Below are 15,141 nucleotides of genomic sequence, written 5' to 3'. Positions count from 1 at the left end.
CGCTTGACTCGACTTGAAAAAGCTCGACTCGACTCGGATCAAAACTGTGTTCGGACAGATTCAAGCCATTTTTTGGGAGCTCGGAACATTTCGAGTTAAGTTCGAGCTGGACCTAGCTCGACTCGGCTCGACTCGGTATTGAGCTCGACTCGACTTCACTCAGCTCGGACTGGCCAGAAAGAAATTAAAGAAACTCCTTTGACTGATGATACCATTGCACCATCAAATTAACCATCTGAAGCAATCTCTCTGCCGGTCGGAATGACAACATTTCCTTCTCCAACACTAGACACAGTATTTCCTGTTGAGGAAGTGCTTTCTTCACTCGGTCAGGCTTTTCATAGCGATATCACTATGGCCCGGTCTCTTTTACATTCTTCAAAACTTCAACAACTCTAGGAGGAATTATACACTCTCATACGCTAAGGTTCCATTAAGATCATCTCCATAAGGTTAGCTGAGTGGCTTGAACATATCATTCATCGCTACCAAGTTTTCTCTTGCTTGGACAACACTCCTTCCACCAAAATGATTGTGCTTCACAAATTCATTAACCTTGTTTAGGAATACTAGGACCTCAATGTAATTGTTGATAGAATCTAGGCCGAGCATTCAGCCGCAACCCTTGAAGTGATCGAAACTACTACTAGTGAAAAACTCTATACCGCGCATGTCCAGTAAAGGGAATCAACACAAAAATGACAAAGGTCACTACCCAAATCACAACACTGGAGGAGTAATTGAAGCGTTTAAAGAAACATCATGAAGAGATAGCATAACATAAGGAAAAGCACGCAAAGTAAATTGAAGCCTTGATTGACTTTTTTAAAGGTAGAACCCCCTTTGTCGGCTAGGTCAAACATGTGGTTTTAAAGATCCAAGCGGCTCTCGCTTGACAGGAAACTAGGCGAGCAAAGATATCGAATAAAATGGTGGTCGTCTCATCTTTAGATTTTTAATCGCAAATTGGCCTGTATAACTATCTTAATCAATGAAATCGGCTAAAGCACCACTTTTGTTTTTCTATGTCTCGACGGTTCGGTACTTGGCATTTTATTCTCTTGTCTGTTAAAAGTAGTAACTACCTTGGTGACGTGGCATTGAAACGAGGAGTCGTGTGTCATTTCCTTTTTCAAAATAAATGCCACTTCATCTCCACATCCTAACTCCTTAGAAGTCGATGTGGCATCTTGTATTCCTATCCCATGTGACTATATAAACATCCATTGGGCTTCTCATTCTCTTCAAGCATCCAGACTTCTCAGCTTTCAACCTCCAGCACTTCTGAACTTTCGCAAGTCCTTAGCATTCATGTCTTTTGCTAGAATCTCTCTGTTCTCGTTCATGCTCAAAATTTCCTACATAAAATCTTCACTTACAATATTGAATTCTCTGCACATTCCAACTTCTAGTATGACATTTACCCCTGCATTCACAACCTCAAAGTTGTTTCATACTGATTAACCTCTAAAAGAAATCTTAAAGGTTCTAATGAGAGTACAAAGTCTTGGGACTACCTTTTTCATGGCCAAGTCTAATATTCAAAAAATCATTGGCCTAACACAAGAAAAGACTGCCATCCACAGAGAATTTATCATCATCTCTAACCTCTACGATTCTGTTTGGAACCATTGACTCCATTGGAATCGATAGCATATATAACTTTAAGAAGATGGTGTTGTGAACTCTCTAAGTCCCGTGCAAAGAACTGGATGAATAGATTAGAGAGACCGAACGCATCCACGCTGGGAGAATCTGCCCCAACGCTAAAGAGCTCATAGAGTTCATTGACTCCAAGATCGAGATCTTGCAAAAGCGGTATAAAGAGAGCATTACTCGCAAGAAAGATGCATAGAATAAGGCCATCTCCCTCAACTAAAGCTGTACACAAGCAGAGTTAGCTTGGTAACTCGCTTGACTCGACTTGAAAAAGCTCGACTCGACTCAGATCAAAACTGTGTTCGAACAGATTCGAGCAATTTTTTGGGAGCTCGGAACATTTCGAGTTAAGTTCGAGCTGGACCTAGCTCGACTCGACTCGACTCGGTATTGAGCTCGACTCGACTTCACTCAGCTCGGACTCGACTTAGATTGAGTTTTAAGTACATATAAAGGGCTTTAAAAAAAAAAAAAAACTTTATTCACCTAACCTTAACCCATTTCGCCCAACCCTAACCCAGCAAGCGTCCAGTGCCCAAATCGCCCAACTCTAACCCACTTCTCCCTCCCTTTCGCCCAAATTGGTTGTCTATTCACCTAATACTCTCGTCGTTCTCCACCGCCCGATGAATACCCTCCTTTCAGTGCTTGTCCGGACGACCTCCTCTCCCAAAGTGAGTCCTATCCTCCCCTCTCTCCATTTTTTTTCGGCGAGTAATGTCTGTCTGAGTAGCGGAACCCATCCGACAAGCGACCACTGGCCGGGTGGCTCTGGTTTGGTCTGACGAACCTCTTGTCGACTCGAAAACTCAGCTCAAACTTAGCTCGAATTGGACCGAGCTGCTGGCTGAGCCGAGCACAAGCTGTTGTTCCAAGCTCGAATGTCGAGCCGAGCTGAGCACGTGCTGAGACTCAAGCTATCCGAGTTAAGCACAAGGTGGGCAAATTTCGGCTCGGCTCGACTCGTGTACACCTCTACCCTCAACCACCGGATCGATACAGTCCTGTACTTTCTATATCGTTCTCTAACCAAGGAATAATCCTGGAAGGCCTACAGACAAGAGGCCGAGATAATCAAAGAACCCGCCCACAAGGAGTTTGAAGAATTGAAAGCATCATATGTTTGAACTCCTAGTCGATCGGGCCTCTTTACCTTATATGTGTGGGTGTGTGTGTGTGTGTGTGTGTGTGTATGTGTGTGTGTGTGTGTGTGTGTGTGTGTGTATATATATATATACATATATATATGTATGTATGTATGTATGTATGTGTGTGTGTGTGTATATATAAATTCCATTTCATTCCAATGGCAAGTATGCTATATATATATATATACACACACACACACACACACACACACACACATATATACCAAGGGACTTATGTTTTTCCCTTTTCCAGATCATTAAAGAACTTCTTTCAAAGTCTTTTGTCTCAACCCTATTTAATTTTTGGTATGTTGTTAATGGTAGAGATTCTATTAGTATTTATGTTCTTAATTAGGCTGATCTTTCATTAGTTCTACATAAAAGGATAGAAAGTCTTCAAGAACTGCCCATTAATTGGAGTTTTAGGGACATTTTCTTCTTTTTTAGAAAGTATGTAAGATCCTCATTAGAGAACTTGCGTAATAGTGAATAGTCCCTCCTAAGTGGGTGACTGTTTTGTCCTTAAAGGCAATACAACTTTCTAGACTATATCCCCTTCTTCGAAAACTTCGCCTTTTACTCTTTTGTTATAGGTTTAGACAACTTTTGTTTTATTAGCTATTATGGAATCCAAAGCTCTCAACTTCATCTTATCTAATTCTTCTAGCTCGATCTACATGGCTTCCATGAACTCGATTGGGGTCAAGCAAGTTTGGTACGCAGCCCCTACGGATGACACAATAACCTTCAAAGGTAATATTGTATCGTGTACATAAGTGAGTACAAAGGGACTCATTCTAGTACTAGTCCGTGACAAACTCCTAATTGTTAGTGCAACCAAATTCTGATTAAAATGCAAATTTCTACTTCTTATCATCTGGGGTAATCTGGATAATCCTTGCACCTGATGACTTGTTGGTCCTTGAATTATCAAATATCCAAGGTGAAAGATGTACCATGTACAAGTTCAATACTTCTGAAGCAACTTGACTTTCAATGTCAGATGGATGTTTGGTTAGGAAATTTACTATGGCCTACCATTTTATTACTTTTTAAGGTACATACTTAAAATCAAACTCAAAAATGTTAACGCCCATTTGCCAATTCAACCATTCAAAATGGGCTGATTCAACATATGTTTGATTAAATCAGTAATCACAATTACATTAACTGATTCTATCAATAAATAATATCGCAACTTAGTGATCACAAAGTACAATGATAAGTATAATTTCTTTAACATAGAATATTATCTCTCGGCATCCAACAATGTTTGGCTGCGATAGTAAACCACACGTTCCCTTCGATCGTTATCATCTTTTGCTACTAAGGCACCAATCGGCTCTATAACAGGCGCAACGAACAACTTGAGTAGTCAACCTTTAACTAGTGGCATTAACACTGGTGGCTTCATCAAATACTCTTTGATCTTGTCAAAAGCCAACTAATGCTTTGCTTCTCATTTCAATTCATCTCCTTCTTTTAACTTTACCAATGGAGAAAATATGTTAGTCTTTCCTGTATAGTTGGAAATGAACATAAACATAAAATTAATATTGTCAAGAAAGTGTTGTAATTCTATTTTTTTTTCTTGGCGGTTGAACTTGTATAAATTCTTGAGCCTTGTTTTGGTTTATTTCAATTCCTCACTATTGTAATAGGAATCTCAAGAAATTTCTGGTTGATACGCCAAAAGCACATTTGAGGGGGTTCATTTTCAACTTGTAGACACCCATAATTTGTGCAAGTGAGAAAAATATTCTACCAAATTATTTGATTTGACTATTACATCATTGATGTATACATCCATAAAGTGGTCATTCATATCACTAAAAATTACGTTCATGGCCCTTTGATTTTTTATGCTTGAATGGCATCACCACCCAACAGAAAGGCCCTAAAGGTCCAGGACATCTGAAAGTCATCTTTGGTACATCCTTAAGTGCAATGGTTATTTGGTTATACCTTGAATGGTTGTCTATAAAGGAAACCATTTTATGATCAGCTACTTGATCAATCATGGCCATTGGGTATTCGTCCTTTAGTGTGGTTTCATTTAAGTTCCTAAAGTCGATACATACTTGGAGCTTACCATTTTTCTTAAGGTTCGAAACCACGTTTGTGATCCATTCAACATATTTGATGGGTCTTAAAACTTCTGTCTTCAACAATTATTTGATTTCTTTTTTCATTTTCTGAGTGACTCTAGTCACAATTCGTCTAAGCAGTTACTTATGCAGTCGGTACCCTTCTTTATTGGTAACCTATGCTCAACTAGGTTTCAATCTAACCTAGGCATCTCATGGTAATCCCAAGAAAAAAAGTCGACAAATTCCCTAAGAAAATAGTGAGTTCGGACTAGACTTGCAAATCCAACAAACCACTGGTAAAAGTTGGCCTAGGATTTTCCTTTATTCCTAAGTTTACTTTAACTAGAGGATCTTGGATTTCGGCTTGAGAGTCATCTAACTTTTTCGAGACTTGTTTGAGATCCTTCAACTCTATGCCATCCTTGGATACCTCATCGGTCAGTATTACAATTTCATCCATATTGACGAAGCATCCATTACTATACTCTTTCAAGCTCTCCTTGAGCTTCCTTATTCTAGTCACAAACTCAGTTGTTCCTCCCTTGTCCGATGATTGACTCATCACGGGACTTCTTCTATAGTACAACGCAGGACTGCTTGACAGGGTACTATAGCCATCAACAGATCATTATCTATGCGTAACATAGTAGCAATTTCTCACAATATGTTGTTCAGATTAATTGTGGTATCTATCCTAGTTGGATGTGCATATTTATCCCTTCTAGTAAAATGTATCAGCCCAAGCTCATTTTTATAAAATTATGTTTCAATCATATTGGATGTGGCTAAACATGTCTTATTATAATCTAACACTAATTTTACCTTGCCTTGATTCCAAAAGATCATGAATTGTTGTAAGGATGATGAGATGCATGAGAAAGAATGTATCTAGTCTCTCCCTAATAAGGTATTATAATTTGATAAAGTGTCGACCACGAAGAAAGCAACCAACATTTTCTTGTTTCCCACAATCAACTCAATAAGTAGGACACTGTGCGTTTGCGTTATTACTCTAGCAAAATTACTGTTCGTAACTTCGATCAGAATTAGATCATCCAGGTTTTTTCTCAAATTTTCCATCATTTTGGTTGAGAGAATATTTATAGTTGCGCCATTGTCGATCAGGACCCTGGTGAATGGATCCCTCTCCAAGTGAACATAAATATATATCAACTTCAGATGTTGAGTCATAGTCTGAGGAGGTCTTTTTATGACTACTTTTTTAGAATGTGTGCCTGGGTCAACAGTGACAGTCGATACATTCTTAACTTCTTCTTCAGAGTGAAAAGAACCATGTTGTATAATTATAGGAGGACCAAGTTCCTCCACATCTCCTTCTATCTTGTTGGCTGAGATGTATTGGCCTTAAAACTCAATGGTAGGGTAAGTACCATATTACAGTTCATTACAACTAGTGAAAACAACCCAAACTGTATTAACGAATTCATACATTGCCCTTGGGCATTTTCGAATTCGGTTGTTCTTCAATTTTTTTAATCACTGGTATATCATTTATTGTTAGAACTACTTTTTTCATCAAAATTGGGTGAAGTTTCCTCCAACGATTTTGATTTTGCGAGGAGTTCCCTGATCAATAGATCGTCACCGAAAAGGTATTCATTGCTAAGGTATTTGACCAATCCTTGAGGTCAGTTCCTTGTTTATTAGGTTGTTGGGTATTCACAGCCGACTGAATAGGCTCCACAGTCAAATCCAACATGTTCATAGTTATATATTTTTCCTTTGGCTATGAATCATCCGCATCGATAGTGGTCACATTGTCATTTTCTGAGATTTATTCTCTATAGCGGCCAATTCTCAACGCTTAGCAGCTATTACCTTTGCGAATGCCATTTTTTATATAAGCCATTCCTTTAGGTATGACTGAGAATTTAGAGTAACAAACCCTCCTCCAGACTTCGTCCTAAGTAGGGTAAGGTTTAACCATCCTACATCTCAGTATTGGAGGTGGTCGAGAAGGGTTAGTGATATGTTGAGTTCTTTGTTGATGATAAGAGTCATCTCATTCCATCCTCTATGCAAACCATGGTTTGGTTTGTGTGTTTAGACGAGGAAACTATGTAGTAGGTTGAATTGGTCTTGCGCATTGCTCACACAAATGTTCCTTTCAACCGGTTGGTGGATGATGTTGCTGTCGGCCATGCTTCTGCATTCATAGCCACTTGGAAAGGCATCTTAGATTTGTTGTTGGGTTATTATGTCTCCACTCGGTCATGAAAAAGCCCTAGATCAACTTTTTATTATGGTTGAAACAACTTTTGGGGATTAATTGTGGCCATGTTCATTTCCATGTTAAGTGTAACAGATCATTGTCGATTTACATTGCTTCATTTTTCTTCTTAAGGAATTTAACCAATCCTCGATCAATATTGTACTAGATGATGTTCTTGAAAATGATAAATTTATTATTGGAATGGGGAACGAGTTCCGTGCCATTTGCAATACTCGGTCCTTTTCAACTCTTCCACCATGGGTATTTTATGGTTGAAGGAATTTTAATAAATTTCTCAGCCAACATTATCTCATTAACCCAGGTAATATCAAATGTATATATCCTTTGAATTTTTTGTGTGGCCGGCACAGTTCTTTCTGCTTTAACCAACGTCGAACAAACAAATAGCTGATTGGCCACTACTTCGGCCATTGTCATTCGTAGTTAGTATCATAGTAGTATGTGTTAATACACTTATTTGTGCACCCATTTTTCAATCACATGCATCTGTGTGTCATGATATCGGTTAAGCCCTTAAAAGCTAATGACAGAAGACACATGAAGACTTAGAGCATCAAGGATGTGAAGAACTTGTATATTGAGGAGTCTTGGTGACCCTAACATTGACCCGAAACAATCTTATCCTCTAGATGATCCTAACATTTATAGGTAAACCTTCATTTGATGATCACATAGCTTTAAAAGCTCATTTATAACATGTTTGGATTATCTATAAAGGTCCTGAGTTGTTAGAAAACAGATTGCACAAACCAGCCAACTCATATGTGAGTTTGATCGATTGAACATGGCCAAAATAGTCCATGAGTTCACTGGACTATTTCAGCCTAGCTTGATCGATCGACGGCCCTCAGTTAATTGATCGAGGCTAGCCATTTGAGATCCATTGGAGCCTGTTAATTATAAATATGGTATTCATATCTTTGTGTAAATGATGGATTTCAGCATTTTAGAGACTCTAGTATTTCTCAATCTCTACCAAACCTCCTAGGATCTATTCCAATAAGATTTATGCTCCCTTCTTAGTGATTCATAACTCCTCTACAAGATGAACGTGATCTCAAGCCTTCTATATACTTTATACATCAATTCTGTTGGTAAATTCTAATGTTTTTCAACCTCTAAGTGTCCATCAAGGTGAATCCATTTGGAATTCAACTTTCCATTACTTTTAGGAGTTTCTACCATCCTCATTTGCCTTCATCACCTCATTGGCATATCATTATAAGGCAAACGTTCATAGGAGTTGAAGCATCAACATCAATGATTGAGGGAATAATTGAGGTACGAATTCAAACATGGGAGAGCTTTGGAGAAGCAACTCAAGCAAGGCGCAATAAAATGGGCTCAATTTAATAAGTTGTCATTTGTAAGAGTCCACATACACTCCTTCCTTGTGTATGATTGAGTGTAAGAGTTTGTGATCCAAACATAATAGGTTCTTTTGAAAGACATAAGCTCTTGTTTGGGGCTGAATTCACTGGACATGAGTGTATATGTGTTAGTCTCTATGGGGAGCCTACAACGAGAGTGTACGTAAATCCTTAGATTAGAACTACTAGTGGTTGTTAATTAGCTAATAAAAAACTAACTCAGTCTCCAAGGGAACCACCGACATACGTAAAAATGTGTTCCTCTGACACGAGATTAAACGTGTAAGTTAGTTGTTAGCTTAGGAGAAAGCATGTAAAGGTTAAATGTGAACCTGATTTAAAACTTTTGATAGTGAATACCTGTACACTCGAGAAGAGTGCTTCTGCCGAGAGTGGAGTAGGAAAACCAAACCATTATATATGCTTTTGTTTATGATTATGAATTGCATACATTCCTATCAATGCTTATTCGATTAATTACTTGAATTATTTGAATGCATGGGTTAGATTGTATACTAGGCACTTAACTTGTTAAGCACACACAGGTTCACTCTCTTATAGACTAGTTGTTTAATTCGTATATCTCTTATAATCTATGTGATTGGACCCATTTTGGCTTGGAAGCCGTAGTGTTAATTTACCTTGATTTGTTTAATTGGTAAATCGTATTAATTAGGCAAGGAATTTTTAATTGCTCATATCACCCCCTTATAGGACTTATCCCTAATTCTATAGTGTCATCAAGCTTCTGCACACGTCATGGTAGACTATCACACGTGCAATTTCAATATGTCATAGCTGATGAATTCTTGTAACTTGTTCTCTCTAGAAGGAGAGCCTCATACCGGGATACCTTTCTAGTTAAATCAAATGGATTCGTAAACTCCGTTCCGATAATTTTTTTGTAGAGTTTGTACTTTAAGCCATCCCGGGCAAGTTGTGTAAACTCAACCTCAATCGTGACTACTTTGCGTAAGCTTTTTTCCCTGTAAAACCAAGCAATATAATTTTTGCACGACTTTCCTAACAATTGTGGAAAATGTGTAAGGTTTTCTATTGGAATTTTCCTATCTTTATAGAAGAACTGGGCATGGAATTTCTCCTCAATTTCCTACCATGTTTGGATAGAGTTTGGTAACAGATTAGAGTAGAAAATATATGCCACTACAGTTAAATAATGTCAAATAGTTACAATTTATAGCAATCATTATTAGCTAGCTCTCCACATTGCATGATAAATCAACCTATGTGCTCTATGGTTGATTGACCAGTGTCACCTATGAATGGTATAAAATCAGGTTAGTAATTTCTCAATAATGGATATTACCAATTGATCCATTCAATATTAGGTTTGTAATAGACGGGAGTGGTATTACAATTAAGAGTTTGGCCTTTTACTTCTTAAATTAGTTGTAAAACTTGGTCGTGGTCCAAATGACGAGGTTCGACCATTAGAGGTGGTTCAGGACCTAACGGGTGGTGTTCTCTATTGTGAGGGATATTCTTAGGGAAAGTTTTACCCCTAGGTATTCCTTGATTCCTAACCTTAGGCCTGGCCTCAGGAATGAAATCCATGTTCTCTCATTCAAATCGTTTAAACTCAAAAGTTAGAGGAACGTTCCACACTTTCTGTATTGGACCAAAATGCATGTTCTATCGTGAAAGAGGTACCGGTGGTACTAGCGTCAGATATCCGTCAAAACTAGTCTCAATAGTTTATTAAGGCATAACATATGTCCTTTTTATAAAAATAGCCATCATCCCATTCAAGCTCTCGATCGGACTGGCCATCTACCTATTCAAACTTTCAACCTGAATTCATGAGTACTCGGCCTGAGCTTGTTACTATCATGCAATATGTCAAATCCCCATTTGCATATCCTGTGACTCAGCCATCATTATCTCAAGAGGATCAATCCGAAATGAAGATGCCCTATTCTGGTTTGGAGAATTAGGCACAAGGTTTGGTAGTGGATTTAACATTTCATATGCTAGCTGCACCTACATTTCCTCCTCTGATACAGGAGGTTCATTAGACTCATATGCATTATGAGTAATTCTTCAGCTCATATTTTTACAAAATTATTTCACCAATATGTATACCCAAAATCCATAGTCCCACCGGGCGTGACAAAAATTGTTGACACTTTGTTTGTTTTTTTTCACATGTGAGGTGTGTGGGCCTGCCATAACTAATTTTACGGAGCAATTCAAACCGAACAACTTGACTACAAATGGTAAGATAGGTAGATAAGTTAAGTGCAATTGTATATAACCAAGACCTAAGAAGATCGGTTGCATATTCAGTCACTCACAAAATAGTTATAATATAATTAAGCAATTATTAGATGGTGGGGTTCTTACTCTGAAGATGGGCTGCACCTTACCTTTCATATGAAAGGACTTTTGTTTGCGGAAACAATCAAACAAAAAGAAAATACTTATGGTCAATCGACTGCAAGATGCCTTTTTGAAAGAACTACTTGTATTGAAGCCTAAAATAGTCTAGTGTAAAAGTGTAGAGTTGGATTATAATTAAAGATTACCACTACTGGATTACAACTAAAGATTATTGCTATTGGATTATCGCTACTCCTAAGATAAAGTTAAACTATAAGGAAAGATAATTTGATTAGTTTGATTGGAATAGTTTGAGATGACTTGCTTTGTTGTATTCCTTACTATTTATAGATCTCTCTTGTGGCTGTCTTTTAGAAGTTTCTTTCTTCATTCAATGGTTATGTCAGCTGATTTGTTGCCACATTAGTTTTCTAGCTTAACACATGTCCTTCTAATCGTTTGTCTCGCTCGACCACTTTTCACCTCTAGGCTTCTCGGTCATGCCCCATCATCATATGACGTTTATCATGTATATCAGTGCCAAATGTAATTCCGTAAAAAGTGATCTAAATATATCTAAAGATCTTTCCTATGCTATACATTTTTGTGGAATGACATGTATCCTTTTCTAATTGACTATTTAAAAATAGGGTACAACAATGACATCCTTTAATTTTTTTTTACATGTGTGGCCCATTTAACGAGCAGATAGCCTTATTCCAAAGCTAAGAAATGTACAGTGTGGGACCCATCTAATAAGTGGTTTGGATTTCTTAAGTTCAAAAAAAAAAAAAAAACATTATCGTACCCAATACCTTGAGATTGAGTATTGGTTCATGTCCAGCTTCAATACCTGTAGTGAAATACATGCTTTAGAAGGTAAACAAAAAGATGTCACGAGCCAAAATTACCAAAAATTAAAAGAAGCATGCGTGTGAGAGATTTGTGCCTGTATGATCTCATATCTATAGATGCCATGTCTCATAAAGCAAGACAATTGGATCATCTGGTGGGCCATACTCATAGAAAGAATTTGAACGGTTGATCAATGTCTATGGACCATTTTTTATTTTTCTTAGTGGCTGGCCTACCTAATGATCACATTGATGTAGGATACAGCACAAATGCATTCCTAACATGGTTAGAGCCAAAATAAAAAATAAAAAACTGTGAACTATAAATTGGTATAACTTTTGATCCGGATATTGTTATGAGATGCGTAACTTACCAATCTTTAATGTAATGGGCCATTCGGGGTGAATCAAGCCATGAAGTGGGTCATGTCTCTCCATTTCACAAGAAAATGCCCTCTTTTAGCTAAAAACTGAAATTTTAGGAAAAATTGTTATTTTTACTAATTTTGATTTTTGTAGTATTTTCTTATTTTTAGAGTTTTAATTATTTATTTATTTATTATTATTATTATTTTTTTAAGAAATAACTTGTAATCATGTTGGGACTCTTCTTGCAAGAGTTTATTAAGAATTTTTTTATTTTTGAGAAATTAGGCTTTAGAAGAGTTTTACTAGAATTAGAACTTTTATTAGAGTTAGAATTTTGCTATTTTTTTTTATCATCATTACGAGTTTTGGTTTATTTTTTTTCCTTTGTTAATGGTGTAATTAAGACATACACATTAGACAATTATTAATTAATAAAATTCTGAATTTTTTCATTTTGTTTTTAAGAAATTATCCTTGTGGATTCAAGCTTTTAATCACTTCAGGAAGGCAGTGAACTTTCTCTTTATCCCTTCACGCTCTTCCGTCTGTCAGTTGGTATCAAAGCGAGCCTTTTCCTCAGGACGATTGCATCTAATGAATGTGTACGCAACAATCCCATGGGCGATACTCTAGGGAATAATCCTATAACAATAATGGCATTTGAAGCTTTCCATTTGGGAGAATCGGGAAACCATTTCAGGATTGTAGGTAGCGATCAACTGTTTGATGAAAGCTACAGGACGTGTCCATGTTCATAATAATAAGTAATATGAGATTGGTGATGGAGATTGTGGTCATTATGTTCGTGGTGCAACACTAGTAATGAATCATATGCCAACACTCAATAATGGTGAATCGCAGGCCACTACTTTGATCACGAGGAAATTGTTGTACATGGCAAAGGTAGATATAGATTTACAATTAAATAACATCTTTCGAACAAGGTGCACTGTAAATCAAAAAGTTTGTAATGTCATTATTGATGTGAGGAGCAGTTTGAATTCCATATTAAAAACAATGGTGGAAAAGCGACAACTGAAAATAGAAAAGTATCCCTCTCCATACAAGATTAGATGGATCAAGGAGATCAACAAAAAAGATGTGAGCAAATGATGTCGTATATCATTTTCTATTGCTAAATATTATAAGGACGAAGTAATGTGTGACATGGTCAATATGGAAGCTTGGTCACATGTTGCTTGGTTGACCATGGCAATATAATGTTAATGCTACGCAAAAAGGCCATGATAATGTATTTATATTTATTAAAGGCAATAGAAAAATTATCCTGGCTCCTATGGGAACGGTGAACCAACCCAAAACTTCTAAAGTGAAGAGACGATCTCTCGTAACTAAACATGATTTCGTCAAATAATTTAAGGAGAGGGGAAATGTATATGCATTAGTTGAAAAGGACAAAGTGGAGCCCATGAATATCCTAGAGGATTTGAAACCAGTGTTGCAAGAGTTCAAGGCAATTGTGTCTGATGAACTTTCTAAGGAGTCACCTCTCATATGAGATACACAAAACTACATTGATCTTGTCCCAAGGCAAGTCTATCTAATTGCCTACATTATAAATAAATAAATAAATAAAAGAGTGCACTTTTGAATGGTGTACTAGAGAATGAAGTTGATGTAGAACAACTAAAAGGGTTTATCGAGCCTAAATATCCTCATCAAGTATATAAATTAAAGAAAACACTTTATAGTCTTACACAAGCTCCACATGCTTGGTACAAACGATTGACTCAATTTTTGATTGATCATAATTTTTCAAGGGGGAGTGTAGATAAAACACTATTTGTTCAGAAGACCATGGATTTTATTCTTATAGCCCATATTTATGTGAATTATATAGTTTTTGGTTCCACATGTGAGGAGATGGCTCATTAGTTTATCCATTCAATGCACTTTGAGTTTGAAATGAGCATGGTGAGTGAGCTGAATGTTTTTCTAGGATTACAGGTCAAACAGCTCGGAAATGACATTTTTGTGAGCCAGACCAAGTACGCTAAGGAATTAGTTAAAAGATTTAGTCTTGAGTCAGACCTCACACACCAGACTATCCTCGTAGCAATACAAGCAATTCTTATTTTGAAAAGGTTCTTTTGCAGTTAATCCATATGGTCAACTGTAATGTAACTCATTCTCAAAGGATGAACTCTACCCTCCAATAATCATCTTTTCATTTTAAACATCTTACAAGTGATTAAGTGAATGGATAAGTGACTGACCTTCTCATGTCCCGGTCATGTATGCCAAATATGCCTATCTTAGCACTTGGGGTCAAAAGTTGTTTAGTTGGAATCTAGCCGCATAGTGGGTTCTGGCACGCCCACAAGTATTACGGGGACGTAGAAAGAACAGAATAAGGAAGATAACAGTACTTATTTGACTTTGGCCTCTGAATTTGGACTGCCAACTGTTTTATCTTTACCCATTCATTTGATAGCCACCAATTGGATGCTTAAGATTTCTTGGTTGGTTTGATTTAGATAAGTGCTCTATCAAGAATGTACCCCACAAATTGAAAGGCCTGGATGGCCGTAAATGAGTTCTAGGTGTGAGAAGGATTACCGTTTGCTATTTCATGAGCGATGACCGGTATTGTTATGCCAGAGTATGAATACCCGGAGAGGTAAAGCGGATTTGAGAGAAATTGAGGGTGACCCATCCACCACTGCATATATTAGATTAAAGCAAAAAGAAGGAAAAAAAAAACAAGAAGAAGAGAGTAATTATGTAAATATAGAAAATGACACGATATATACGACTAGTTGCATTGTATTACCAGTGTGGTGTGAGTGCGTGTGTAAAATAAAAATGTTGCGTTGTATTGTGGTGCAAACTCATTGAATTGTGACACCGTGCCAAGAAAGCTGATCCTAACCATTCAACCCGTTGGTTTAACCATCTGTTTTCCAGGCCATTGATTGGATGGTTAGAATCTTCCGATCAAAATAATTTTGCAGACATGTAAGTAATTGCAGAAGGGTCTCACTAAATGGACTCAATGGTTTTCTATTTCTTTTCTTATAATAACTTATCTAGACC

The 15,141-nt window shown here is 37.2% G+C and overlaps 1 pseudogene; it reads right to left on the bottom strand.

Annotated features, from left to right (window-relative positions):
* LOC131218039 (serine carboxypeptidase-like 1) overlaps positions 1–15,141 on the bottom strand; it is a 93,105-nt pseudogene that overhangs the window by 28,337 nt on the left and 49,627 nt on the right.

The sequence above is a fragment of the Magnolia sinica genome, chromosome 11 (assembly GCF_029962835.1).
Source record: "Magnolia sinica isolate HGM2019 chromosome 11, MsV1, whole genome shotgun sequence".
Lineage (NCBI taxonomy): Eukaryota > Viridiplantae > Streptophyta > Magnoliopsida > Magnoliales > Magnoliaceae > Magnolia > Magnolia sinica.
The sequence above is the reverse complement of the archived record's forward strand: the minus strand, read 5'-3'. Positions and strand labels throughout refer to the sequence as shown.